Here is a 27,815-nt window from a genome sequence, read left to right as displayed (position 1 = left end):
CTCTTGGAAACATTGTCTCCCTGGTGAAAATGACAGTGTTCTGGGGGGGATTGATATCTCTCCTCCAGTGGACAGACAGTACAAAGTCACAGTGGTGACCTAGGGCTTTGACAAGGAGTTGGCTACGCCGGAGGGGATTCTTGAGACCCACCCTCGTGGAACAGAGAGCACCAGCTAGTGTGATGCTGTGTAGAGACAGGCCAACCAGCCAGTGAGAGATGAGAGAGGCCCAACTGAGCATTCTGGGTAGAGAGTATGGTATGGAAGGAAGCACACCCAACAGCTAGCGTTCTTCCCTTCCCTTGCTGGGAAGCAGGGAAAAAATGAGAGCAAGGTTTGATGAGATGGCAAAGCCAGAGTGATATAAAAGATGTGAAGAGAGAATCAGGAAAAATCCTGCCAATGACGGCTCAAGAACACAGGAGAAAACAGAATGAGGTTGAGTTGTAGAAACAGTCAGGCCATCTTCTTCTGTGAATCACTCTCTGAGGGCAGGGCAGGGGGGCAGACAGGTTCCCTCTCTCTTTCTCTTTCTCTTTCTCTCTCTCTCTCTCTCTCTCTCTCTCTCTCTCTCTCTCTCTCTCTCTCTCTCTCTCTCTCTCTCGACAGGTGTGCACAGACAGGTGCTCTCTCCTTCTCTGGTGGCAGATGTGCAGACAGGTGCTCTCTGCATCTCTGAGGGCAGGTGTGCATAGACAGGTGTGTTCTCCTTCTCTGGTGGCAGGTGTGGAGACAGGTGCTCTCTGCATCTCTGAGGGCAGGTGTGCACAGACAGGTGTGTTCTTCTCCAGTGGCAGGTGTGTAGACAGGTTTTCTCTGCATCTCTGAGGGCAGGTGTGTAGACAGGTGCTCTCTGCATCTCTGAGGGCAGATGTGCATAGGCAGGTGTGTTCTCCTTCTCTGGTGGCAGGTGTGGAGACAGGTGCTCTCTGCATCTCTGAGGGCAGGTATGCACAGACAGGTGTGTTCTTCTCTGGTGGCAGGTGTGGAGACAGGTGCTCTCTGCATCTCTGAGGGCAGGTGTGCAGAGACAGGTGCTTTTGTATAAATAGGATCATAATTGGTTTCGTTTTATTCCACAGTAGAATAAGTTAATAGTGCACCCATAGTGTAACAATGTTCTCTAGCAAATGTTCTAATTAGGAACCCAAACTAGCCTCCTATGATGTCCAAACTGTCCAAGTGTAGGTAGACCCCAAAGACCATCTGGACCTGGCCTTATGCCCAGGCAGCAGTGCACTGTCCTTGACTAGACCTCTGTGCCCCACCTATTTCAGAGATGGAGAGTTACATGCTGGGCATCCTGAGAAACACTGTCCTCCAATTCCCTGCTCATATATCTAACTTTATAATTTTTTATCCTTTTTTTAATTTTTTTATTATTTTTTTTTTTTTGCTTTTTGCCATTTGTCATATTAATAAAACTTCAAGGGAGGTTTTCTTTTTCTGGTGTTTTGGGTGTACATTTATTTAACTATGTATTGAAGTCTGCCTCTTATGCTAAACACTCATGCAAGGAAGAGCAGAAAGTCAGTACTGCTCTTAAGTGTTTTCACCTATAAACTATTTCCTTTGGGAGGGAGGATGCTTTTTAAAAAGCAAGACCAGCTTCAGAAGAGAAAGAGAAATAGACAGAGATGCATATAGGGAGAGGGAGAGACAGAGACTGACACAGAGAGGGGGAGAGAAACAGTCAGACAGAGACAGGCATACGGAGAGGGTGAGGGAGAAAGGGAGAGAGGGAGAGAAGGAGAAGGAGCAGTGTGAGGAAGGGGGGAAGAGAGAGAGAGAGAGAGAGAGAGAGAGAGAGAGAGAGAGAGAGAGAGAGAGAGAGAGATTTCAACTTCAATCATAAAGTGCCCCCAAGTGGACATTGTTTAAACTACATTGAGAAATCCTACCATTGTAATCAAGATTGAAGGCACAAACACTCTGGTGATGGGCAGCTGTGAGCTTGCTTATCCTTGGTTTTGTACATAATTTAATAAGACCAGCCGCTGGGGAAAAGAATCTCACTGATGTTTTAAAAAAATAGACTCTGCAAAAACACTCTTCTGGCTTCCTGGTACTTAACTGGATATCGCCTGTGGCTATGCTCGATCTTACAAGGACCGAGTGGGTCCTGGAGCCAGGAGAATGCCCCTGGGGCCCTTCTAGAAAGCTCCCTAGTCTACTTCATTGTATTCCTTACTCCACTATCAGGACTTATTACACTGAATTACTTGGCACCCCTGTTAAGCCTGTCACTTAGATTCCAGAACAAATTAAGTTCTATGAAGGCTCTGCTCTTTTCTCAGTATTAAAATATTCATATCCGCTCTAACAACTTGATTTAAAAAAAAAAAAACTGGCTAAAAGCTTTGCTGGTATCCCCTATAGGAAGTGCCATTTTTAATGAACCCATAGGCATTATAAATAAAAAATAGCTGGTCTTAATAAAGAATTGATAGAGTAACTCTGGCCTCAGAGAGATGTCAACACGGCCTGGGGAGAGTTTTTTCCAGAGATGAGTCTGGAACTGAAGACCCCCAAACAAACAGCAAAGATTCAGGGCACTTGATGAAAGCATTTTCTTAAAACACGGGGGTCTTGAGGAGGGTGGCTGGCCAAGGTGGCAAGGAAGGCCTTCTAGGGGTGCACAGGAGGAAAGGGGATACCAGTGTGGGAGAAGAGGTGCAGTCAGTATTTCCATTTACCAGACTAGGCACAGTCTTCTACCAGCCCAGGACAATAGGCAGGGCAGCTTCCTGTTGTAAATGAAGGCAGACCCCTTCCATGAGTGTGTTGGTAGAAGGATCTGAATCCCAACTCAGGTCTCACACACAAAACTTGGGGTATAAAGTCAGCAAGCAGAACACTCATTCGCCCTGGGGCTGAAGCATCTTGGTAGGGAAACCGTGGCCTGAACCAGATCTTCTTCTAAGGTTCCAAGCACTCTGCCTGCAGCCCAGCCTTCTTTCTACAACTGCAGAGACTTCACTCACAACCCCACAGGTAAGTGCAGGACCCAGAATGCTAAACTTCAGAATATAAACAAAATACACCCCGCACTGAGCCATGACTCTGCCTTCCGGGTCATGATGAGACCAACGGATTTTTCTTACTTCTCTAAGACTGCAAACTCATCTCTTCAATAGGGATGACAGCCTAGTTCCAAAAGGGACTCAAGACTGCCCCTAACACTCACTTCACTTCTCTCAATCTTAAGAGAGTGTAATTAATTATCTGCTTATGACAACAGCCCTTGCCATAAGAGAATTTCTAGAAGAAAGCTGGTATAGAGCCTGGCCATCTGTGACAACAGAAAACCTGCGCTCCACTGGTGTCCTGGACCACCCCCAGATCTGTTCTTCATCTTTCTAGGGGCTGCCATGCGAGAATCCCACTCTCCTCAGTCACCCACTGCATGCCTGCACACCATGGTCCTCCCCTCCACATCTCTGAATGCCTTTCACAGTATTTTTCTGGGGTGCAGGGAAGGTGGAGTGGACAGGGAACTTGGCTTTTGCCATCCCTGGGTAGGTACCTGACACTGCACATGAGAAATGTCTCACTTCATTCTGAACCTCCTCCCTCCAGCAGTGGGGACAGAAGGATAGAGGCAGCCTGACTTGAGGCAAGCCAGTGCATTTAAAAGAAAACAGATACAGTAATCTTAGAATAGGACAACAGTCATATATTCTCAAACAATAGACGGTCCAGATTAATAAACCTTTCTTGTTGTATAAAACTGGTTTCTTGTTGCATAAAACTGGTCTCTTGTTGTATAAAACTGCCAGATTTGTTTTCGTTTGTTCGTAAGTCTTTCTCTCTTTCTGTCTGTCTTTCTCTCTCTCTCTCTGTCTATCTCTGTCTCTGTTCTCTTTCTCTCTCTCTCTCTCTCTCTCTCTCTCTCTCTCTCTCTCTGTGTGTGTGTGTGTGTGTGTGTGTGTGTGTGTGTGTGTAGAATCCTGAGGCTGGCATTAGGTGTATTTGGCCTATCAATCACTCTCCATCTGAGACAAGCTCTCTCTCTCTCTCTCTCTCTCTCTCTCTCTCTCTCTCTCTCTCTCCCCCCCCCCCGGAGCCTGAGACTCACCGATTTGAGTAGGCTGGCTAGCCCTCATCCCTGAGGCATCCTCCTGTCTCCACTTTCCATCTCTGGGATGACAGGCTGAGGAATCTGAACTCACATCCTCAGGCTTACAGAAAGTAATTTATCTACCGAGCAATCTCCATGGGCCCTAGTTATCATGTTTGTTTTGGTTTTCTTAAGTGGTATTTTCCAGAACATCATCATCCCAGTCTCCTTGACCAGAGAGATGTTGTTATCAGTTTGCGCAGATGCTTCACGCTCCTCCCTACAGCTAAGTTTGGGAGTTGTTGTTATTTGTTTGTTTGCTTGTTTGATCTGTAAGGCATGGATAGTGATAATCATACCTTGTAAGGTAGCCATGGGAATTAAATCCATGTAACGGAGCCCATACTTATCTTGTATTGTTGGACAAAAACAACGGCTGCCAAAACACAGCTACCAGTGAGAATGCCATCGATGCCATAGTTCCTAAGACAGCTAATATTCTATCTGCAAAGAACTGATCTACAATGAGTTTCATGACAACTTGAGCTGTTGCCGAAAGAAGTTGGCTTTCAACCCTAATCAGCTAGATATGTCCAGAAGATTGTTTAAAAAGATTTTTTTTAAAAAAATGGGCCCCTTACAGAGGGAGACAGAGAGAAAGAGAGAGGCGGGGCTTTCAATTTCAATCATAAAGTGCCCCCAAGTGGACATTGATTCATTGTTGTCCATACCATGTACAATAATTTTCCTCATTCACTAAGTCTAAGGGAAGTCAATGTTTTTCAGTGAAATTCTGAATGCATTCCTCACACGGCACCATGTCAAGAGTTCCTTAGGTTCTGGTGTGAGGGACCCAAGCCTGTTTTATAAGCCCACCCCTAAGGCCACAGTCAATGTCTAATTGACAGCAGGAATCTTTCTTCTCTGACAGCCATGCCCAGTGGCCTGCTGGTGTCACAAGGCAGAAAACCCAAGGATGCACCCAACCCTGGTCTCATCTCTCACCAGAAAAAGGATTCAGGGCTGCTCTTGCCCAAAGATAGCTTCTTCCTTAATCCTTCCCAGGGCTCCACTGTGTCTATAAAGTTCCCGCTGATAAGGTAAATATGTTGGAAAGGGTTCTCAGAGGTTTACTGCAGTGTCATCTCTCTATAGAAAATAACAACAACAACAATAGTAATGCATTTTAATCTTTAAAAGATGCATGCCCTAGGGAGGATGAAATAAGCCAGATTATACATTTTGGGAATCACTATAGAATTAACAGTGGAAGAATACCCCATGAGAAGGAAGTGAGATTCCTTTACACTCTCAATAGAGTGGGCCTAAGGCTTTTAAATGAGAATAGCAAGTGTTGACAACAAGAGAGAGAAGACAGAGCACTTTATATTGCTGGTGCAGTCACTTCGCAAAAATGGTCTGAGAATTCCTCAGAAAGTTAGAAGCAAGTTAGCCTGTGACCCAGCGCGATTCCATAGCTAGGCGTGCACCCAAGAGAAATAAAATCAGAAAGCTGTATACACAAATGCCTAGCAGCACCATTCCAAACACCTCCAGATAGAAACGACTCAGTGTGGGATTCCAACACAGAGAAATATTGTTTCGAGAACAAAATGGAATGAGGCGCCGAAACATGCTTCAACACAGATGAGTTTTGGCAACTCTGTGCTGAAGAAAGATGACACAGTATGTGATCTCATTTATACAGATTATCTAAGGCAGTGGTTCTCAACCTTCCTAAGGCTGCCACCCTTTAATATAGTCCCTCAAGTTGTAGTGACAAATTATTTTCATTGGCACTTCATAAAGGCAACTTGCCACTGTTATGAGTCATGATGTCAATATCTGATACGCAGGATATCTGATATGCGGCCCCTGTGAAAGGGCCATTCAACTCCTAAGAGGTCAAGATACCCAGGTTGAGAAACACTCATCTAGAAGTAAAGTCAGAATTGAAGTAATCAAGTTTCTTTTCAGGGTGAAAATGTTCTAAGCTGACCGGCCACACTAGAGGCATGAACGTACTAAAGACTATGCAACAGTTTACTTCAGGTGAGCACGCAGAGCATTTTGACTGTGGTGTGAGGATTACATTTTGATAAAATTTTTACACTTTCCCCCAGATACACACCCCCAAAATGGAAGAGAGCAGCCTGAATAAGGAAAGAAGTTTGAACTTGTGCAAAGAGGGAATGGCTTTGATCAAGGAGCATGACAAGAGTGACCCACCAGGCCCTGGAAAGGAAGGGGTCAGCAAGATGACATCAGAGGGCACCAAAGAACCTGCCAAACGGGAAGATCTAGCCCTTGGCTAGTCCTTGCCAAGGACCTGGACTTCCTCTCATTTCATGGTAGAGATTATCCCACCCCACCCACAGTGGCTCACCTCCCACACCCGACCTAGCTCCAGCAAAATCACCCCACACAGGCGGGTGATTCAGCAGAATTTCCCAAGCCAGGAATGGAGGCGACTTGAGTCTATGGCCCAGACCCGGAATCTGTAGTTCTAAGTCATGCCAGGATCCTATTTTTTGTGTGTGTGGTTTCTTTGTTATTGTTTTGTTTTATTTTGTTTTTGTCTTCCTTTGGGGAGAGGGATGTGTATTCCTGCTCTCAATCCAGACCTAAGATCTCTGACCTCTTAGGAACCACCCACTTAAAAATAGTCCTTGAAGAAAAGAATTTTTTTAAAAAAAAAAAAAGCACACCTTTTAATTTATAAGAGACTTTTTGCCTTTATGAAAAGATAATCTATCAAAACTAATTTTCTTCCCCCTGGTTTGTTTTGAGATATTTTTTTGTTTAGTGTGTGAGTGTGTGTATGGTGTGTGTGTGTGTGTGTGTATGGTGTGGGGGCTGTGTAGTGTGTGTGTGGTGTATATGCATGTAGCATGTGCCATAGCATGTGCGTGTGTGTGTGTGTATGCATATGTTCATTCATGTGTGAACGACTTTCAGGAATCTGTTGTCACCTTCCACCGTGTTTGAGGCAAGATCTCTCCTTGGTTCTGCTCTTGCACTGCACACTCCAGGCTAGCTGGTGTGACTGTCCAGGTGGGAGAAGTCTCCTGTGCCCACATCCCACCTTGCTGTAGGAGCACTGGGTGACAGGGACATGCTGTCGTCTCCACCTTACTTTTTAACACAGGTCCTGGGTGTCTGAATTAAGATTCTCAGGATGGCATGACAAGCATTTTAACCCAATGAGCCACATTCCCAGCCCCAGAAACCACTTACAACAGATGCTGGACTCTTTCTGGAGATGTCTCCCTGGTATTGCCTATAAAAATAATGTTTACAAAAGGGAAAAATATAAATGCATTTCTCCACAACCTACCAAGTTGCATACCAGGTTAAACTGTTCCTTTCAGTTCCCCTAACTTGTGACCAACCTACTGTTTAAACCACATAACCTCTTGGCTGTCACTGATGGTGAGCCTTTCATCACACGAATGAGGCGATGGTCCCATGAGACTGAATTGACTGCTCCAGGACACTTGGAAAACAGCTTATACCAGAGACCTCCGGCACTGTAAACTGATCTCTGAAAGACTCAATGGGTAGTGTTTAAGTTGCAATGTGAACTGGGATGTTAGGCCCATTCTAATAAGAAATGACCTGGAAGTCATAAGATCAGAATCTTCACAGGGATAATCTAGTCCCATAGACTGTAGTGACCACACCAGATGTGCTGAAGGCCATACCCTAAACAGGAATGTCTGGCAGATAGGAACATCAGTGGTACCAGCCCAATCCATGCACAAACTGTGAACCACACAGAAAGTGGGAGGGTATCACCAAGCTCTTGCTAGCCCCACTTTCTGATAGTAACGATTTATCCAATTCAGCAAGGAGCTCAGGAGCTCACCTGAGTGGCTTTGGGGTTTCCAGGAGTTGTCAGACATCAGTGACAAGTCCTCTGGGCTGTTCCCACCAGCAGTCTCATGCCTGCCAAGTCCTTTATCAGGAAACCAAATGTGTCCCAGCAGTCTCATGTTAGGACACAAGTGGCTGGCAGTATCTGGATTCACTGAAGGCAGACAATTCTCTTATGGAAAGATGCTGGACTCTTTCTGGAGATGTCTCTCAGAGGTGCCCTTGGTATGAGAATGATGCAGTCAGGCAGTAGAAAAAAATGCAAGGTTTCCGCTGGAAGATTGGTGTCTGTGTGCCTGCCCCATCAGTTCATGCCAAGGACTTAGCCAAATCAGCTAACCGCCCTGCCACTCAGATCCATGTGCCTACTGTGGAAGGAGGCTCACTTTCCTCCCAGTGAAACACTCAGCTTCACTAAGCTCTGTCCTATGTAAGCTATGGTGGCAGTGGTAATGACCTCCAAACACACCATCTGATGGCATCTATACCCATTGCTCATCCAACACGTCCAAGAGTATTGCCACCTTCTTTCAACTTAGTTCCCCTATCCCAACTCTTCTAAGGAGGTGTACTCCGTTTACAGCGGGGAAGGGAGGCACAGAGACACATGGTCTTCAGCTAGCAGCAATGATAACATCTTGACCTTGGGCAGTCCAAGGAGTCTACCAGACAGCATCTTTTCATTTTTAACTCTTCAAATGGATGGCATCAAGTGCAAGTTTTAAAGTGTGATAAAGTGGTAGTTAAAAGCTCGGGCTGCTATTCCCGAAGTTCTGAGTCCAATTCCTAGCATCTACATGGCAGCTCATAACCATCTATAACTGTAGTCCCATGAGATCAAATGCTCTCCTCTGATGTAGACATACATGCAGAAAACACACACACACATCACACATTAGATAATAAATCTTTTAAAGTAAAAAAATAAGAAAGAAGCTGTTGACCTCTACAATGGGCAAGAGAGGTGAACTTTGTTTTGTTTCAGGGCTAGAGCAGGTGGCAGAGGCTTGTTGGTGTTCAGGGCCATAATTTTAAATAGCTGTGTTTATCAATAAAGGTATGTGCTCTCAGGCACTCTTTATCTTCTGTCCATAAAGTCCAACTCTTCTAGAAATCCCTGAGTCCACCTATGACTGCTGACTAAGTCCTGTTTCTTGTGCTCCAGTGCTTCTTATGCTCCAATGTTACTTTCTTTGGTCTGGCAGTGGCTATTCTACAGTGATCATAAAGAACAAAGCTACAGAGTGATGAGTTTTTTGCAAGGAGCATGCCTGTTTTTAAATATATGAAGACAGCCTTTTGCGATGCATGCATTCTCAAGTATGAAGAAGCTCAGAATGGGAGTCAGCTTTTACCTACTGTAACTGTGACTCAGCATTAGAGGTCACCCAAGGCAGTCATCCATCATTCCCAGCTCCCAGAGTCAGGGGACACTATGTTTATCATCACAGACTGTAGCTGCACCTGTAATCACAGCGCCTGGAAAGTGGAGGCAGGAGGTTCAGGAGCTCAAGATCATCCTTGGCTATGTAGAATTTAAGGCAACCTGGACCACAGGAGACCTTGTCTCAGAAACAAAACAAAACAAAATCATCATCATTATTGTCATCATTGTCATCATCATTATCATCACACCATTATCATGTCATCATCATCACATCATTATTATGTCATCACAATTATCACATGATCATTGTCATCATCATCATCTCATCATTATCATGTCATTGTCATCATTACTTCATTATCATGTCATCATCATCACAGCATAATGATCATTATCATATCATCGTCACATCATCACGTTATTATTACATCATCGTTGTCGTCATCATCATCATTGTCATCATCTCAGGCAGTAGATACCCTTCTGGTCCGCAAATTCAGGAATACTTCCTCAAGAAAAAGCCCTCAGAATTGATCAAGCTGTTGGAGATCTAGAGAGCATCCCTTTGAATGACGTAGGCACACTCCAAAGCCTGTATTCACCACAATTCTCAGTATCAAAGTTTGTTTCATCATAGTGGACAATGCTTGCCAAAAGTGAACTCTTCTGTAAGGCCTTTCAAACCCTTCATAGGCTGACCCGACTCTCCCATTTCTCCCCTCACCCCATGCTGCAGCCTGACCAAATAACTGTCTACCTGTCCTGGTCACTGCTGTTTGTCATGGTGCAGGGCACCATGACCACCTACCTGGAGTCAATTGAGTTCTTTTCCTCTCTGGATCAGACTTGGGCAACTGTCTCTGATTGACTACTCCCATCCCTCTGGCCACCTTCCTCCCTTTTTTCTAAGTTCCAGAGTTCCTGTGATGTCATCGTTTGTGGGACCCTCTCCCTGTGCTGCATAAGGGGCACCACATTGCCCCAGAGAACCTGAGTAGGATAAAAGAGAAATGACATAAAAGAGCATGACCAATGGTCTTGATTTCACAAACACAGTCAAATCGTCATTGTGAATGAGTGTGGCTCTTCTAAGGAAGCCACTTTGCTCATGTTAAGAGGGAAGGTCAGGAAAACTGTCAGGAAGGACTTGCAAACAAGAGAGGACCTGTGATCAGTCCCTAGAGCCTACATAACAAGAGCTGACATGATGGCCTGCACTTGTAATCCCATGCTGGGGAGGAGAAAAAGGCAGACATTGGTTAGCCAACTTACTTCAGACTGATGAGAGGCCTTATCTCCAGACAAAAAAGTAAATTTGTGAGTAGAACCTGAGAAATGGTACCTGAGCTTGCCCCCTGCCATGCTCCACACACGAGGACACATGAACCACACTGGCAAACACACACACACACACACACACACACACACACACACACACCATAACAGGTAGGTCTATAGTACTGCTAACATTCTTAAGAGACTGAGACTACATAAAACTGCATCACACTTCTAAGGCAGAGTAGAAGTCAAGGCTGGAAGGTAACTCAGTGTGCCACTGTCTCCTTTTCCTGTTTCAATGCTCTCTTTACTTCTTTATCTCTCTTTTCCTTAACTCACTGTTCAGAAGCATAAATATCTAGTTTAACCGCAACTTAATAGGAATGCATAGCTGGTGTGTGTGTGTGTGTGTGTGTGTGTGTCTGTCTGTCTGTCTGTGTTTGTGTGTCTGTGTGTGGGGGAGAGCAAGGATGTGGGGGTGAGGCAGGTGTGTATGTGTGAGAGACAGGAATGTGGTGTGTGTGTGTGTGTGTGTGTGTGAGAGAGAGAGAGAGAAAGAGAGAGAGAGAGAGAGAGAGAGAGAGAGAGAGAGAGAGAGAGAGAGAGAGAGAGGGGATGGCCAATGAGCTCCAGGACCCAACCGTCTCTGCCCTAACATGACCCCAAGTGCTAAGGTTACAGATTTGCACAACATCCAGCTTTTTTTTAATGTGGGTGCTAGAGACCTTGACTTGGGTCCTCATGCTTGTGTGGCAGGCACTTTCCTGACTCAGCCATCTCCCCAGTACTGCATAACTTAGAAAACAAACAACAGCAAGCATAAACCTGTAAATCACTTAAAGTCATCCCTCTGGCCTTACACGCACACAAACAGCGTTGTAGGGAACTGAGTCTCTAACTCAAAGCACAGGTGGGTCCATCCAAAGCCAAACGACATTACTACTGTTCTCCTTTTTGTCTCTATCCGCTCTTCCATATGCACAGGTTTCATCTAAAACTCCAACCAGTAAGAGCATATGCAGATCCCAACCTGAAGCTCATCTCTCACTAGTAGCTTCTTTACACTGTTTTCATCAGCCACTAGGTCACTCTGTACTCTCCCCCCATATTTATTTGATCTGTGTCTTTGTTTGAAATAATTCTTTGCCCCAATGTTCTTCATTGATGATTAAAAATTAGGAACAAACAGCAAAAAGAATTACCTAAGAAAATATAGGTAACTCCATCTTAATGTACATATGGCTGTATCCCGCATACTGGGTACAAATTCACAACAGGATATAGGTGAGTTATTTTTACACTTATCATGGAAATTACATGGGTTTCTATTAGCCTATTAGCTGCCTAATCCACAGATACATTTTTTTTTAAACAGACACAAATTCCACTCAAAATTCCTGCCTCATTTCTGGATCTCTTGGGGGATAGCAGAAACTCATCCACAAAATTCCCAAAGGATATAAGATTTGGGGAAAGCACACATTTCTAGGTAGGAAAATTCTGCTGCCAAGGTAAATAATGTATGTCAGAGTCATCCAAGGATCCAAACATCTTCAGAAAAGGAGACAGAGGCATAAGACCATGTGAGAAGTCTGAATCTAGATGTCCTTTGGGAGAGGAACGTCACAGGTCAACTGAGTGGTTTCCACGTCCACCAAGCCAGGGGAAGGTGGGGCGGTGAGGGGCTGTCAAAGCCAGCTGTTTTATGTCATGCTTCTAGACTGGACAGAATAGAGCCGTCCACATTTGTCCCTGAGGAGAGTGAGTGGGGACTGTAGACTTCTGCTGCTAGAGGCCGTGGGGCCTGAGAGTGCAGCTGTTTGACTAAATTCGGCCTAAGGCTTTGTTGCTGTTTTAGGAATGCAGCAGCTGCTTCTGGGAACTGACCTGGTTTGATTCACAGCTCTAAAATCTTAGTGCTGGGCAACGCTGTCACTCTCTCTGATAAAGACACAGTATTGATATTGCATTGTTCCAAGCAGTGCCTGTTAATGAACACATGGGGAAAAGCTCCTGGAAGAAGCCACCTAGAGCTCATATCAGGAGCAGTGAGGACTGTGCCCATGACCAGTAGTGAGACCTTGAGAGAGTTGTGGCTTTCTCTGGTTGTCTGTTAGGAAGTAAGAAAATAGAAATGATGGCTTGATTTCTGCCAGATTACAACTCCGAGCCATCTAAGCTATCTCAGACACCATGTAGAATAGAATTTTGAATCAGTGTAAGTGCCGTGTTTGATTTGCAATGTCTTCCATCACTGGCATAGGGGACCAGAGGATTCATATCATTTACTTATTATTTGGGACTACAACATCTCTAAGTCTCCTCCCAATTCAAATGATTTGAATGTGTGGCTGTAGCCCAATCTTGTAAGTAAATGTAGTCCCTTTAAAAATAAAAGTTAAAAGGAATTACCTTGGAGTATCAAAGACTTCGTTTTGCCATTGAATGACTAGCTTGTATCAAATAATTTAATCTCCGTAAGTTTCTCTTTCTCATCTTCAAACTAAGGTCAGAAATATTTAACCTAAATAACAACCTGTCATTTTCCCAGTACCAGGGATTGAACACAGCCATGCTAGGTAAGCACTCTATCTCTGAGCTGCACACATAGGCCTTAGAGAGCACATGAGGATGTAAAAGATCTACCACATGCACTGCCTGCCGCTGACATTCAATTGAATATAAGCTACAGGTCATTATTTTCATCACCTCCATTAGTCTATCAACCCCAAACTTGATTCAGTATATATTCTAACATGATTAGTAATGTATATATGCTTACAATGAGGGCTAGTTGCCAAAATTGTTTTCAAAGAAAAACCCTGAGCTCCTTATCACAAAATACTACTCAAATATATATTATCTAAAATTACAAAAAAAAAAATGCACCAAAGTAGGGACTATTACAATAAATCCCAATGGGTCTATTGTCATGCTTCAATAATCAAGCATTTAAGGCTGCTCTTGTTTCGTTTATACTCTCACCCATCTGCCTCTCCTCAAGCCCACCTGGATTTTCAAAAGTAGGTCTTAGATACACCACCTTTGCTTGATGATAACCCATCTCATCTCCAAGCAGTAGGTTCATAACTTCTGTAATTATAAAAGTGCTTTACATAGATAAAATGGCAGCTTCCAAGTATAATTAGGAATTGTTTCACATCCATGAAGAGCATTCCAGAAAAGTCACTAGTAAGTATATTATTTTTAAAAACAATAGTCAGGCTAGCTCAGGAGGCCACATGGGGACAGAAGTGTGCATGATTTATTATACTACTCGAAGTGAGTTATTTCATTCTTCCAGATATTTATGACACTGTTAAAACACTGAATACATCAACATCAAAATTAATCATGAATAATATTTAATTAGCTCTTGACAAGGATCAATTTGGCAACTCTTTTTGTTCTTTCTCTTTCCCCCCCGAATAGAAAAATACTCATAAACTAAAGTGTTTTATTTTTCCCATCTGCTTCTGGTAAAGTGCATCCCTGAATGGCTAACTTGGTTGAGAGCTCTGAACTTTCATATACCCAGGTAATTAGACTCAGATGCTGTCCGGCTGTGATTATAAATCAAGCTTGTGTATGTAAGCAGAGAGCAGACTGGTCACACCAGGAAGGGTGTCGCTGCCCCTCATGGACCTGCCTGGCTCAGTGAGCTCTCACATAGCTTCCGTGACACTGGTCTCCTTCTCTCACCTCACCACCCAACAGCAAGCAACAGTCAGAATCTTCATTCTTCATTGACAAAAGCAGCATAATCCTCTAGGGGACTCAGCTCTATCCAGAAGTTCAACAGGTACGGACTGTGAGGCCAAGACACCCAAAAGGCACACAGCAATGGCACCTTCCCAAATATGCTGTTGACACCCAAAGCACTTGGTGTCCCAGAAGAACTTCACCAGCACTGTGTACCACTCCCCAGTCCGGGCTTTTTATTCTAGATGGGGAGTGGATTAGGAGAACTTTCCATCCATTGTTTTGTAACAATGAGTGCATCTGTTTAACTTTGAGAAAACAGCAATATTTACACCATGGAGCCAAAGGCTTCTAGGGTTTTGATTTCTGAAAGGAAATGGACATTTTTGTTTGTAGTTTTGTTTTATATCTTGTTGAGAGAGGAGGGAGAGAGACGGAGACAGAGAGACAGAGACATAGAGACAGCGACAGAGACAGAAATTTGGTACCTGAATGCTAAATGTCACAATAGTTGTGTGGAACCTGTATGTCATGGTAATTTGTGGAGATCAGGTGTCACTTCTCTTCTTGCTTCCATCTTTTTTGCACTTCCCAAGAGTCTCCTGTCTCCACCTCCTATTTCCCTGTAGGAACTCTCAGAATGCAAATGCACATTACTGCACCTGGCTTTATGTGGGTTCTTAGGATCTGAACTCAGGTCTCAAGACTTATACTGCAAGTACTGTACGTACTGTAGTGATTAATCTCAATGGCCAACTTGACGAGATCTAGAACCACATGGGCTGCATGCCTCTAGGCGTACCTGCACAGAAAAATCCTGATTAGGGTCATTGAAATTGGAGTCATTGTGGGCAGCACCATTCCCTGAGCTAGGATCCTGAACTGTGTAATAGAAATGAGCTGCGCACTAACATCAATCACTCTTTGTTTCCTCACTGGGTTTATGAGACCAGCTACCTCGAGCTCCTGCCAGTATGACTCCTGACCATCGAGAACTCTTCCCTTGAATTGTGAGCTAATAAGACTTCTCTCCTTTGTTTCCTTTGCTAGTATATTTTACCATGGCAACAGAAAAAATAACAACTGAGCCATCTTCTTAGCCCTGAAAGAAAGCAATAAATGTTTGATGTGCACTTGGAGGGAGGATGTCCACCTAAGAGGACTTCTTTTCGTCCTGTGTGCCTTATACAAGTGACACTGGATTGAAAAACTTCCTAGAGTCAATATCTAACACCCCAAGATGCCTACAGCATGGGGAACCAGCTAACATGCTGAATCCCACGTGCCACCTCTAGAACACCCCCATCTAATGCAAGCTTCCCAAGAACCTTGAGTTTGAGCAGACATGGTCATGTGAGGTTTCCAGAATCACCCAGCTATGCATGAGGCAGGGGTCCCAACTCAGGCTTTTCTGACTCGGTCTGCATGACGAGTGCTGATCCTCTAAGTGGATCTTTCCTCCCCACACTGTACTGACTGACACTCATGGAACACTACTGCTAAAGACTTTATGGGCATCACCTCAACCCTCACTCTACACCTCTAATTTCCATTTTAAAATAATTGCAAGCCTTAGAAAGCATACAGGACTTGCTCAGTCACACAAGAAGGTCACCTGGCTTCAGGGACCTGTCTCTTGGTCTCTTGCTGCACTGATCCACAGTCAACATGGGGCATGCCCTAGACATTTCATGAGTGACTCAACACTCTGAAGACCCTACTGTGTTAATTCTCTTGAATCCCCAGACTCAGCTGGGTGAACATGACACTATGGAAGGGCATAAATCATTAGAACTCTAAGTCCACCAACAGAGAACACTAGACACAGTAATCTCATAAAGACACAAGCAAACAATGGGCACAAACAACCACTGTATGGGTTTTCATATGGGGGAGGAATGCTACCATGGGAGCTGGGCTCTTATGAAAAGCTAAGCTCTTAGAAGATAACATTGAAGTAAAAAAAAATCCTATCTGCTTCACCCTCCCTCTTCTCAATGCTGAATTCCCTCCCTTGTGGTTTCAGGGACAAGGTCATCAGAACTGGTTTCTGCTTCACTGACTTTTCCACATGCAACCTGAAAGTCCCTGGAAAGAAACCAATGACCATGAGGTGATTAAAGTGTGTGATTTGAGTTAACCAGGGTTGCACACTGGGGAGGAGGCAATAAGCCTGCTCATGGACAACCAAAGAATCAGGTGACAGTCTACTCATGAGGGTCCCTGTCTCCCTTCTTCTGGCTATCCATCCATGTGACAGTCCCTAACTGGGCCCAGTACTGCTTTAAACCCACATCAGACTGGGTCCGCTGACCTAGACCTTCACAACACGCCATTTTCTGGGGTTTGCCTCAGGAAGTGAAAAGTTTGTTCTTTAAAGTAATCATCACTGAGGCTAAGAGAAAGACTCGCTGTGTGCACAACACTGAAAAAGAAAAATGAAAGCAAAACAAAACGAAAGTCTAGCCTGCCAAAAAATAATAAATTGACATCATTGTAAAACCATGTTGCAGGACAAGAATACAAATATTATTCATCTCAAGAAAAGAGCTGACCTAAGAGTTGATTTATAGGCACTTCAAATGCAGTCCAGGAAGTAAATGGAAAAATTAGGGTGCAAGGTCACAGAGTAGGCAAGAGTCAACTTAAGGGTAAAGTTAAAATCTTGAGGAAGGGAGCACACAGTTCAACTTAGCATATTAAATTAAGATCTGTCCTCACTTTGAAGAAATGGGAAAAGCCAGATCTTAGGTGCATATGCGATGGATGATGGCATTTTCATCTCCACACAGTAAGGGTGTTTTTTTTTCCCCAAAAAAGAATACTTGTTACAGAATGAGAAATGTCAGTGCCAAAGGGATGCTCTGTAAGGAAAAGAAACTTTGTAGCAGGCCTTGAATCAACTGTGTCACCAGTGAGCCAGCAGAACAAACAGTTGAGACATTTGAGAGGCTTTGAAGGCACAGTCCCAAGGAAGAACAAAGAGCCCAGAATGAAGTTTGGGGGGCAGGGGGTTATTGGTTCACTTTGTATGAGAACGGTTTGAATTGGTCTAGATCCCATGCAGGCTCATCAATGACCAGGGAGAAGGCACAGAGGTCGGTAAGGGTGCTCTGTCAGACTTGCACAAGGTCAGGCCAACGTGATCAGTCTGCATCCCGGCAGACAGGGTAACTGGACTGAGTGCTTACAAAGAAAGAAGGGGGATGGGAAAGTGGGAGGGGGTAAACTGAAAAGAACCAGAGGGAGGGGCTGCTATGGGCATGGTCAAGATACATTGCATACACATATGAAGTTGTCAGAACATAAATACAAGATATTCTTTTCAAGGGGTTGCTCTGCTGTGAGGACTGGGGGCTATATTTTCTCAAGTCATCCTACCCTTTCCAAGATAAATTTTATTCAATTTTAGTGTGTGTGTGTGTGTATGAGAGAGAGAGACAGAGACAGAGACATAGAAAAAGACATAGAAAAAGAGAGAGAGAGAGACAGAGACAGAAAGAGATTGAGATATCTGTATGATACATACATACATGCACATGCAGAGGCCAGAGGAAGACATCTGGTGTCCCACCCTGTCACTTGACTTTATTCCCCTTATTCTCTCACAAAACCTGGAGCAAGGCAGCCACCTATCAAGATCCAGTGACCCTCCTGTCTCTGTCCTATTGCTCTAGGTAATGGGGTTAGAGGTGCATATGAACACTCCTGGCTTTTTATATGGGTACTGGGGATTTGAACTCAGGTCCTCATGCTTGCACAGCAAGCACTTCTAACTACTGAGCCACTTCCTCAGCTCTCGTCCTAGTCTTTTTTTTATTAGGTATTTTTTTTATTTACATTTCAAATTTTCTCCCCTTTCCTGGTTTCCCCTCCACAAAACCCCCTATTCCCTTCCCGCTCCCCTGCCCACCAATCTACCCTCTCCTGCTTCCTGGCCCTGGCATTCCTGTACACTGGAGCATAGAGCCTTCACAGGACCAAGGGCCTCTCCTCCCATTGATGACCGACTTGGCCATCCTCTACTATACATATACTGCTGGAGCTATTAGTCCCACCATGTGTACTCTTTGGTTGGTGGTTTAGTCCCTGGGAGCTCTGGGGTTACTGGTTAGTTCATATTATTGTTTCTCCTATGGGGCTGCAAACCCCTTCAGCTCCTTGGGTCCTTTTTCTAGCTCCTCCATTGGGTACCCTGTGCTCCGTCCAATGTATGGCTATGAGCCTTTGCTTCTGTATTAGTCAGGCATTGGCATAGCCTCTCAGGAGACAGCTATATCACGCTCCTGTCAGCCAGCACTTGCTGGCATCCACAACAGTGTCTGGGTTTGGTGAATGAATATGTGAAGGATCCCCAGGTGGAGCAGTCTCTGGATTGTCTTTCCTTCAGACTCTGCTCCATAGTTTGTCTCTGCAACTTCTTCCATGGGTATTGTGTTCCCCCTTCTAAGAAGGATTGAAGTATCCACACTTTGGTCTTCCTTCTTCTTGACTTTCATGTGGTTTGTGGATTGTATCTTGGGTATTCCAAGCTTCTGGACTAATAACCACTTATCAGTGAGTATATACCATGTGTGTTCTTTTGTGATTGGGTTACCTCACTCAGGATGATATCCTCCAGATCCATCCATTTGCCTAAGAATTTCATATATTCATTGTTTTTAATAGCTGAGTAGTACTCCATTGTGTAAATGCACCACATTTCCTGTATCCAATCCTCTGTTATACCGTGGAGTGACGCTAACTAAGCAAGTGAAAGGTCTGTATCACAAGAACTTCAAGTCTCTAAATAAAGAAATCGAAGAGGATCTCAGAAGATGGAAAGATCTCCCATGCTCATGGTTTGACAGGATTAAGGTAGGAAAAATGGCCGTCTTGCCGAAAGCAATCTACAGATTCAATGCAATCCCCATCAAAATTCCAACTCAATTCTTCACAGAGTTAGGAAGAGCAATTTGCAAATTCATCTGGAATAACAAAAAACCTAGGACAGTGAAAACTATCCTCAACAATAAAAGAACCTCTGGTGGAATCATCCTAGTCTTATACCCATTCTGTTTGAATCCAGTTTGCATTTGGTCTCTCAGCCCAGTCCTAGGATGCGAATGTTTTCCAGTGAGCCACTAGAGGGCAGTGGCTTGAGATGCTTTGCAGTTAAAGATTGCTAACTCAGTGCAGCTTCCTGGCTACTGCCAGTTAGCCATCAGTAATTACCAGGGCAGAAGGAGTTCCATGATGGTCTCCTTTTACTAAAATTGATATAAAGCAAATCAGCCAAGGCCTTTGAAGGATGTGAATATGTGTAACCAAGCACACAGTCACTGCTGAGAAAAGGCACACCAGAGAGGGGGCCACTCCACAATGATGGGGGGTGGGAGGGAGCAGAGTGGCACTCAGAGATTCCCAGCATCCTCCTGCTTCAAAAACAAACCCAGGAGGGCTTCCCCTCTGCGCTAGAGCATACTCTATTCACAATCAGGGGATGCTTTCTCATGAAGGTGACTTCCACCTTCAACAGAGTTCTGATGTCAGCTGTACTGTGACTTCTCCTACATATACAAAGGACAGGAGACCAGGAGCATCAGCTCTGAGCCTAACACATCCCTCCTTTTCAGCCCACAATTACAATGCTCAATGTCAGTTTTCAGCCAGGGGTCAGCCAGAGTCAAAGCATCTTGAGAACAACTCTGATTCTGTAGAAACCCAAACGGGTCACTGGGAATTGGTCCTGGGCTGCCATTTATGACCCACAACTCCACTCTGGCCTCTAAAAGGCAGTCTCACACTGCAATAAGAAAGCATGTTCTTGAGAGAGCACTGTCACCCCTCCCCTCTGTCTGGAGCCATGAACACATGGCTGCAGCTAATTATATGTCATAACCACCCAGCCCTAAAGTAGGTGGTCCTCATTGGCCCAAATTTCCCCAGTGTATCTATCAGACAGAAATCTAATGTCACCCAAGGGTATAAGAGGGATCAATCAGAATGTCTGCTTTTCTTTCAAACTTGGGCATTATAAGTTCTAGGCCAGGTACAATGAAAACTTTGACACAGCCTCTGCTGAAGTGCCCCATGCCCTGAGTTCCTAATGGGTTCAAATGTGACGCTAGGATTGGTTGACTGCCTCAAGGAGTCTCTAAGCGGCTGAGAAGAAATCATGGGGGGAATCTGACTAGGAACTCTGAGTTTAGTTACAGAAATTCCTCAGATTGCTATGAGGTCACATCCTGGAAAATCTATCACATTAAAAATGCCAGCTGAGCCAGGCTGTGGTGGTACATGCCTTTAATCCCAGCACTTGGGAGGCAGAGACAGGCAGATTTCTGGGTTCAAGGCCAGCCTGGTCTACAGAGTGAGTTCCAGGACAGCCAGGGTTACACAGAGAAACCCTGTCTCGGAAAAAAAAAACAACACAACAAAACAAAACAAAAATGCCAGTTGAAAATGCATTTAATACAAGCGACTGATCTAGCCTCTTAGCTTAGCCTAGCTGACTTTGCACAAACTCAGAAGGCCTGCCTTAGCATGCATCTGGACCAAACCAACTGCTACAAAGCCTGTTCCTATGTGGAAGCACTCATGGAATTGATGCGCACACCTTGCTGCCTGCTCTTCAGTAGGGGGATGTGGAGGCTGACTGGGTGCGGTGGCTTCCTGCCACTGTCTTAGCACTGGAAAGGATCCAGTGTCAGAATCCACAGTACAGTGTCTAGTGTTCCAAGTGTATCAGTGTCTCCGTATCACATGGCTGGAAGCTTGGATTGCCTGGACTTTTTGGTCATTGTCTATCCATAGGCCCACACGGGGAGGAGCTCACTGCTCTTGGGTAAGAACAAGGTTCCAGGGACTGAAATTAATGGTGGCTGAGGTATATGAGTGAATCCAGGTTCTCCACTTACTACGTGTGCTTGGCCAGTTTCTGTGAGCTCTGTTTTCTTGTCAGTAAAGCAAAGATAGCAATAGCTTTCAGCATCATAATAAAATAGTCATTTTCCTGGAGTCACCTCTAAAGAACAGGCATTCTGTACTATCTCGTTCATCTTCACAACCTTCTTGTGAAGGAGTTATGACCGCCATTTTTTTACTGATAAGGGAAAAGGCCCAGAGATGTTAAACAGATCTTTCTAAACTATAAGTCCGTGATGGCATGCAGACTAGAATTCCTTAAGCCTGACAATGTCACTGTTATGGTGACGTGACATCACATGGGCGAACATCAGCAAAGCAGTGAGCATGCCTGGTAAGTATTGCTGCTGAGGTGCTGTTGCCCTGAGGTCAGGTCGGCTCAAGGCCTCTCCCCCTCCTGCTATCACGCACTCACAACAGAAACCCAGGGCAGCAGGGTACAGCTGGACAGGCACAGGCCCTGGGAGGACAGCGAATAGTTGTGTGACCTTGGGGAAGTAAGTGGATGTTTCGTAGCCTTGGTTTCCTAACTTGTAGCACAGAGGCAGTAACAAAAGCACCTATGATGCTAGTGTGTCATTTAAGAACAAAATTAGAGGCAGGGAGAGGGCTCACTGGAGACCAGTGCTAGCTACGTAAGCCAGGTGACCTGAGTTTGAGCCCTGGAAATCCCAGTGGGAGGAGAGAACTGACCTTTGGAAGGTGTCCTCTGAGATGCACATATGCACTGTGGCACAGACACACACACACACACACACACACACAGAGGGGGGGGGAGAGAGAGGGAGAAAGGAGAGAGGGAGAGAGAGAAAGAGAGAGAGCAAATAAAATCTTAAAGTCTAAAATTGGAATGAAATGTTTGTGTAAGTGCCTACATAATATAAACAATACTATCCTTACAAAAGCAGTAGAGTAGACAACTTACTAAGCATCTTGCTAAAAAGACTCTTCTGAGTTGAAAACTTGGCATTTTGATTAAACAAGAGCCCTGGAATTACCAGTACATCTCTGCAAGCAATTCCGTAGTCACTACCCATTCCCCACCCCATCTGTCTCTGTCTCTCTATCTCTCTATCTGTCTCTGTCTCTCTGTCTTTCTGTCTCTCTGTCTCGCTGTCTCTCTCAGGCACACACACACATACACACCTTTCAGTCCCTTGACATCCATGCAGTCCTGACTGATGTCTAATGCACATGTGGCCCCAGGCAAAACAGTGGAACAATAGAAAAACTACCTCTGTGGGAAGGCTGTAGAGCTGAAAAGAAAAAAAGCACATACAAACTTATTCAACTGTCCAAAAGCACAATTGCGCAATCCTTTCCCACACCACATATACAAAAGCTGCCCCCAAGGAAAGCATGTAACACAGGGAATTGACCTGGCTTGATAGAGAATTGAAATAATTTTATTTTAAATTACCCATCATTATAGTGCAGCTGAAATATGCTTCAGCAGCTAATGAACAAGTATGATCAATTTGCACACTCCTCTCTACAGCCTCCAATGGGTGTTAGCACTAAACCTAGCCTACTCCTGACTGGCTCTGCTGGTTTCCCACCTGGGTTAGGCCAAGTTCTGGATCAGGAATTGTCAAGAGAGAGGAAGTCCCAGCTGCTCCCCTCTGCACAGCAGTCGCACATTCCAGGTTCCTGGAGCTGGGAAGCTCAGTGCACAGAGAGGTCAGCGACAGGCAGGTTATAGCCCTGGCAGGGAGAGCACACAGATCCCAGCAGCACTCAGACCCCATGGCTACTGTGGAGGGAAGAGTCTCCCCTGAGCCCCTTTGTGAAACTGGGCTTCTTTGGAAATTCCTCCCAGGCAAAGGTGTCTGGGACGGCCCCACCTTCTACAAGTTCCCCCAACAGATGGAGAAACACCGCTTTTGAGTAATGCTCACTCACATCCGTCTTTGCTCATTATTGGTCCTGTTCTGCCTGGTCCCTGAAATGCTATATGTTATCTTGAGCCTGTTTGTTTTCATCTGTCAGAGTAGTTTATTGTTAAGGAAATACAGTGTCTCTTCCCTGCCATCAAAGCTGCTTCATTAAAGTTAATAGTGTTTAACTTGCAAAGATCTCTTGCTGGGGTAACCCAAGAAAGCCCCTGCTGGCTCTTAGGTTTTCAGGCAGTTAAGGCACCAAATGGATGTCACAGCTGCATTAACCTTCCAGGAAGAGAAAAGAGAGAAGAAGAAGAAAAAAGAAGAAAAGAGGAGAGGAGAGGGGAGGAGAGGAGAGGAGAGGAGAGGAAACAAAAGAAAGGGAAAGAAAGGAAGACTGCATGGCTATATCCAGTAGGTGCTCAATAAATGCACCTCACATTCATGAAACTAATTCTACCCATCTGTTTAGAGTAAGGTGTTAAACTAAGGGAACTGGGTCCTGACCTTGCCACTCAGTTCTGTGACATGGGGCACGACAGTTCTCCACGTTGAACGTAAGTTTACTTATCTCAGGGAACAAGGGGGATGTATCAGAAGGAAGCTCTCTTTTGGCCTCAAGTAAACATACCTTGAAGTCTGATATACGTTGGGTAAAAGCCAACTTGTTTGTGGCTAAAGCCAATGAGGCCAGAAACCCCTGCTCCATACTGGACTACACCACTTTTGACTGCCTACTATCAAATGTCCTCTTGTCCTCACTACAATAGTGGGTCTCAGGCAACTTCTTTCACCTCCAGATCACCACCGTTTGTTTATTGCTTGTTAGTTCAGAGTCAGTCAATCTCAGCTGAACTTAGGGGTCACCACCTCCCTCCCCTGCAGGCCACTCTGCTCTCTGGATGTGTCAGTTCTCAGCTCTAACAGCCAGGGGTCACCTCGGCTTACCACACAGATGTAGAGGGCAGGAACCTAAAAATCTACCTTCCTTTCTTGAAAGAATGGGAGACTTTAGTCATTTCTCCCCCTCCATGTACAGGAAGTCTCTCCTTCTTAGCTTCCCGGGATACCCTTCATCAGATGTGCAAGATCGGCAAGGAGGCAGAAGGAGACTAGGGAGCAGTGGGAGGTAGAAAAGGGAAGAGAGAAGTATCTCTGGCTTTGAGATGTGTTTACAACTGGGTTTCAGGTAGCCGATCCGATTGTCACAGGAAAAACCCCACCAGACACCCTGCTCACATGCAAAGCTGGGACCCTTATCAGAATAGACTGTGTTCAAGGACACAGCTCAAACTTGGATAGGTCCCAGCATGCTCTACCTGGTTAAAACTCTTAAACAATCCCTAGCCACATGTTTTGTTTTATTTTCAGCACAATTCTCTGGAGGAAGGAAAAGCAGAGCAAAGAGGACCATTCATTTAGTCAGTCAGTCCATCTGTCAGACTCTGCTATCCAGGGAACATTTCCTCACCCAGGCAAAGTACTAACTAACCACTGAAGCAAGGCTGGGAGGGCAGTGGTTCTCAACCTGTGGGTCATGACCCTTTGAGGATCAACTGGCCCTTTCACAGGGGTCGTCTAAGATCATCAGAAAACAGATATTTACATTATGATTCATAACAGTAGCATAGTTGCAGTAATGAAGTAACAATGAAAATAGTTTTAGGGTGGGAGGCACCGCCACATGAGGAACTGTATTAAAGGGTCGCCACAGCATTAGGAAGGCTGGTCTTTATCTACACATTTTAATTCAGATCCATAGCAAGTCACTTTGTAAACTGCTTGCTGCCCAAGGAGGACCTAAGCTGAGATCCTCAACACTCATATGGAAGCTGACTGTGGTATCACACACTGGGAGCCCAGCACTGGGAGCCCAAGACAGGTGGGTCCTGAGAGCCTTGGACAAACTGCTATAGAGAAATAGGTGAGCTGCAGGTTTAGTGGTGGAGCCTGTCTTGAAAAAGTAAGATAGAGAGCCAATTATAGAAATTGCTTCAAGTTGACCTCTGACCTCCACACTCATATACACACACACACACACTGCTTTAGTGGTTTTGTAACTGTTACAAATGGGAAAACGAATGGATGCAAATAATGACAAGGGATCCATTGTATCCACTCATCAGGATCCCGGCAAAAGCTTTGTGCATTGGTTAAAGTCCACATAGTCACCATTGGAACAACTAGCAAACAGCAACGGAGAGATCACATGCTTGGTGACTTGCGAGTTAAGAGCCAGGCAGTGATTAAGTTAGAAACCATCTACCTTCTGGTACCCTAAGTCTTTTTGTTTCACCCAAGGAATATTCGATTTCCCAACAGCTGCCTCCGTAATGACCGGACATTAAGAGTTTTCAAGGATCCTTCCAGTTTCAAACATCTAAGTCTCTTGTTTTCCAGTCTGCAGGTCAGACCCCCTGTAATTGTTTTGAAACATAGTAACTTCTGCTAGCTTTAGGTTCAAAATATCCAGCTTTCCTGGGATGTCTTTGCAACTCCAAAGCCAGAGGAAGTCAGATGTACAAGTTTGGGTTAGAAGTATTTGGCAACATCAATGCTTCATAAAGCCATCCTATGATATAGAAAATTATATTACTACCCATGTCATTTAAGCTGAAGACTGCCCTGACATTGTTTTTATTAATCTTTTTCCTGTTTCAAATCCTCCATCAGGCCTTTCTGCCAGGCTCCTGAAGGGTCCTGGATGCATACTTCCAGCCCAGAAATGTGTTCCTTCTTGGGTCACTGGAAATTCTTCAGAATATCTGGCATGAAAACATATTGCCTTTAATTAAAAGGCTCTGATTTGTGTGAATTCTCATTTAAGCCACTGAAAGAAATCTATTCTTTAAAACCAAAACTGTTAACACATTAAGACACGATGCTGAAAAACGGGTTCGTGTTTTTAAGACTACTTAAGCAGATGAAAATAAGCTGCCTGGTATTGGGAGAGAAAAAAATCTGCTCATATTTAGTAAAAATCCTTCACTTCCAAGTAGAGGGACAAATTCAGTACATGTGTGCCCAATTAGCCATGAAAACTCAAGTAGCCATGAGCTGTCCCAACCATCTGCCTGTTGATGTTAAAGCCTAGATCCTATTAACACAAATGTCATTTAAACAGTTAAAAAGTGATAAAGTACATAACTGAGATCTGATAGAGCTTGAAATATGATACCGTTGTATACTAATGCCAAATCAGCTTTGAATTATGATTCCAGTAAGGTTGGAGACAACTCAAGCATGTTAATTAGTGATCCACAAACTCAAAACTCACTTTATTATGTATGGTATTCAGTCACACCTCTTTGCTCACGAGCAGGAAAACAGTCTCTCACATCCAGAGGTAAAAGTCATCTACAGCCTCCCGAATTCTAGACCCTAGAATTACCCAGTATATCCTTCCTCATCCAAGTTAGTTTATCTTTTAAATGTGCTATAACGCAAGGAAATTTCTCCAGGAACAGAATTTTAAAGGACCACTGGGGCAGAAAAGTCTGGTGGTTACAGAGAAAGACACCATCAATAGAATCACTTCTATCTACACCATTGTTGTTCCAACTCCAAGGACATGTCCACGTGGTCCCACAGACCACACAGAGTGAGGAGTGAGGTCTCATTCATCCCTAGCTTTGTATGGATAAGTACCGACTTATGTTCCTAGCTTGCATTTCAGAACCGGCTGCCACATCCTCAGAATGCAGCTGAACCCACCAAGAAGGTTCTGGAGAATGACAGGTCTTGCTTTGAGCTTCACTAACTGCAGGTGTTTAGGATATTAAGAAGCATTTGTAAACTAAACCTGATCGTTGTGAAAGGCACATTGAACTCCATCATCTCATAAAGTAGGCCACCTTTTAAAACAACTTCAAACCTGCTGCTCTTTCCTGTACAGCACAAAGCCAGGTCTCTGCCACCCTTGGAATCCAAATCCTGCTTGTTCCTGTTCTGAGAAACTCCTGCTATTTTTTCACACTGGAAAAAGAGAAGCATTATTACTCCGTTTTCCAGCTACCATCTTACCACTGGAAAAGGGAAGCTTGCAGGATCACTCCTTTGTACAGGGATCTGGTGTCCCGCCTGTTCTTACGGAGTAGGGTAGCTGCACTGCTCCAAAAGCCCACACTAAAGGCTAGATGATGGTTCTCCATGGTGTCCTAAAAATAATGACTTTCTTAGGGGAGAGGGAAAAGCCAGCATGGGAAGCTTCAGTATAGCTGAGTTAAAGCAATTGGGCAATCAAGCCTCCACTCAAAGCTCACCAGATATTACTGTGGCTTTCCAAGAACAGCAAAACTTTCATCGCTGACATCCTAACCAACTTCAGATTCATCCCTTTTCCCCTTATAGCCCAGCTGGACTACTGCTGCATCCTCCTAACTGGTCCCTCTGTTTGATTCTCTCATCTTCCACAAGGCTGAAGTATAACTGTCCCAAGGTCCAGTTCTGATCCAATTACTGCCCGTCAAAAAGCTCGGATCTCTGATTCTCTACCTGTCAACAGAATAAGGTCGTGTTTTTAGCATGGGATTTAAGACCTTTCATGTCACTGCCCAGTCCACCCCTAGGAATCTGTAAGGCCTGTTCCTTTCTGTGCAGATCCCTACATCGTCTCTATGGAGCACCATGCCCCCTCCATCCTCTGCATGGAGCACTGTCCCTCCCTCCATCCTCTGCATGGAGCACTGCCCCTCCCTCCATCCTCTGCATGGAGCACTGCCCCCTC

At 44.6% G+C, this 27,815-nt stretch overlaps 1 protein-coding gene across 5 annotated transcripts in view; it reads right to left on the bottom strand.

Annotated features, from left to right (window-relative positions):
• LOC116090595 overlaps positions 1-27,815 on the bottom strand; it is a 172,997-nt gene that overhangs the window by 137,641 nt on the left and 7,541 nt on the right. Inside the window, exons 2-3 of one of the 5 annotated variants that reach the window (XR_004118737.1) lie at positions 5,066-5,209; positions 7-1,037 (exon numbers count right to left, since the gene is read on the bottom strand). The exons of 2 other annotated variants lie outside the window; for them this stretch is intronic. The gene's annotated coding sequence lies outside the window, so the exon portion shown is untranslated. Of the gene's footprint in view, positions 1-6; positions 1,038-5,065; positions 5,210-27,815 lie in introns of those variants that run through there. 2 more of the 5 variants (XR_004118738.1, XM_031371245.1) reach the window with 2 other exon arrangements.

This window comes from Mastomys coucha, unplaced genomic scaffold (genome assembly GCF_008632895.1).
Source record: "Mastomys coucha isolate ucsf_1 unplaced genomic scaffold, UCSF_Mcou_1 pScaffold15, whole genome shotgun sequence".
NCBI classification, from domain to species: domain Eukaryota; kingdom Metazoa; phylum Chordata; class Mammalia; order Rodentia; family Muridae; genus Mastomys; species Mastomys coucha.
Note: the sequence above shows the minus strand (reverse complement) of the source record. Positions and strands in the feature narration are given on the sequence as shown.